The sequence below is a fragment of the Ursus arctos genome, unplaced genomic scaffold (assembly GCF_023065955.2).
Source record: "Ursus arctos isolate Adak ecotype North America unplaced genomic scaffold, UrsArc2.0 scaffold_3, whole genome shotgun sequence".
Classification (NCBI taxonomy): Eukaryota; Metazoa; Chordata; class Mammalia; order Carnivora; family Ursidae; genus Ursus; species Ursus arctos.
The window spans coordinates 79,619,010-79,621,639 of NW_026622985.1; positions in this window are offsets into that span (position 1 = coordinate 79,619,010).

The window sequence follows — 2,630 nt, forward strand, 5'->3', positions numbered from 1 at the left end:
TTTTTTCCCCTTTTTAATGGGCCTTTAGAAATAAGGGTAAAGGGGGATAAATGGCTGCATCGATCCTCAGAGAGGATGATCTGTTGGGATGGGATTAGGGGGAGGCTGAGTCCAGAGTCCAGGGATTACAAGGATTAATTCAGATCATCCCCCTAAGTGATTACCTGGCTGGCATCCCCACCACTCCTGGCCCTTCAGACCTGCAACCCTGGATCACAGTACAACTTCCCCCCCCATGCCTGCTAAGCCCTTACCTCCTGCCTCCTAACTTCACCCCCACCCTCAACCCAGTACGATCTGGCCAGGATTTGCCCAAATTTGGGTCCTGAAAACAGACTGGTTGAGGTCTCTCCTGAATGCTCCCCAAATCAAGGGTGAATGGTGACCTGAACCCCAGGAGCCAAGGAGAGATAAGTCCCTAATACTCAGGATCAGAGCTCCCTGAGGAGAGCCTGGATCACTGGATGTCGCAGTTGACAACTTCCTCTCCTGCCCCTCCCTCCCTGAACCAAGAAATCAGCAGTCAAGGTCAACTGTTAACTGAACTTGTAAGCTGAGCCAGGACCAGCAGGAGCTGTGCTTGGGCAGAGCAAACAGCCACTGGGCTTCCAACCTTCCCCCTTGTCAGTCTCCAGAGCTCTATGCCCCCATCTTGACACCTTGCCACTCCGCCACCCCCATGCCAGCCATGTCTGGACAGGCCTGATATCTGCAGCAGACTCTGAATGGGGTCTTCGTGGGCTTGTTCAACACCCTTTCCCCACAACTGGATCACCCTGACCACAGGATCTGGGGTGTAATCCTGTCCTCTGAGGAGCAAATGAAACCTTCTTGATCTGTGCTCATCTCTCAGAGCACGAGCCTGGGGGTTTGAGGGGGAGAAAAAAAAAGAGATGGGGGAGGGAGAGGCTTATAGGGCAACATTATACTTAATAGGCAACAGTTAACTCCATGTGAAATCATACACTGAATGATAAGATAGCCTTAACTGGGCCATTGAGAGATTGACCTTTCTTATTTATTGTGTCAGATACTTTGTCAGATGCTGGAGATACAAAATGACTAAGGTACTTCCCAATCTTCCAGAAGTTGGGCAGACACAAGAGCAAAAACCTGACCTTGACACCTGGAAGTGACCGGCCGGCGCTACCCTAGAGAGAAGGAAGGGAGGAGCACAGCAGGCCTCTACTGGTCTAGGGGTGGGCAGCAGGGAAGGCTGCTGGAGGTGACTCCCCACTAGGATTGAAGAATTCAGTAGGGATGTCCACGCAAAGAAGGGCCTCTTTCCCGAAGAGTATGGAGGGCTGGTGAACCTGGAAGCCTGTGTGGGTGAACACAGACTATGTATGTCCATAACCTGGTGAGTGGATAAGCAAGGAAACGGATTGGTGTGTGTCCCTGGCTCACGAATCTCTTAAACACTTTTCTGGACGTGTTGGGACTGCCTGGTTCCCAGGTGTACCCACTTCTTTCCTGGCTGAGACCTGCTGAGAGATGTGAGAACAATTGCTTCCTCAAGACCGGGCACCCTGTAGATGTTCCTTGAATGAATGATTGAGTGAAATAAGCCGTCTGGGGGGCGCCTGGGTGGCACAGCGGTTAAGCGTCTGCCTTCGGCTCAGGGCGTGATCCCGGCGTTCTGGGACCGAGCCCACATCAGGCTCCTCCGCTGGGAGCCTGCTTCTTCCTCTCCCACTCCCCCTGCTTGTGTTCCCTCTCTCGCTAGCTGTCTCTGTCTCTGTCAAATAAATAAATAAAATCTCAAAAAAAAAAAAAAAAAGAAAGAAAGAAAGAAGCCGTCTGGGTTTCCACATCTCCCTTGTGTGAGAGTGAAAATCAGTACTGCCCACTCCGAACAGGCTACAGAGGCAGGGTGGGTGTGGGACCAGGTGGAAAGGCAGAGTGGTGGAGAGAAGAGGTCGTCGGGCAGCGAGGGCTTCGTGGGGCCACGGAGCGGCCCTCCCGAGAGGGTCCCTGGTTCTGGCTTGCTGGGGGCGCGGGGCAAGCAGAGAGATCAGGGCTCTGCAGTTCACGTATCTCCGCCTTGGCTTCCCTTCTGCCTTCACGCAGTCCTGGGACGCAAGGGGCCAGCGCGAGGGAATGGGGCCGGCGGCCGGGGGTCCGCGCTGACTGCGGAGGTGGGGGACCCGGGCCCTGCTTGGTGGGCGTGTGTCTGTGCGTTGGGCGGAAACGGGACCGGAGGATTCTTCCAGCTTTGTCCTCTTCTTCCCTCATCGCTGCGCGGGACGGGGCTCTGACACATGGCCCCGGGGGGACCCCCACGCAGCCGACTCCGGGAAGGACCCTCCGCCAGAACCAGGGTATCTTGCGGCCACTCCTGGGGCAACCTCAAGCCCCGAGTAGCTCCCGTCCGCTCCCCCTCTCCCACGCCCGGGCCCCGGGGTGTGTCGGCGGACGCGCCCCTCGGCCTCTCCGCACCCCCTCGCCGCCACCGGGTCCCGGAGCCGGGTGGAGGGAGGGCTTCCGGGCCGGAGCGGCGTCAGGTGGCCCGGCCAGGCCCCGCCCCCTCGGCCCGCCCTCTTTCCCCCTGCGCACCCGGCTCCGGGTCCCCGGCCTGGCGGCTGCGGCGTCTGCTCCGGGCGGCGGCGGCGGCGGCGGCGGGGGCGCGA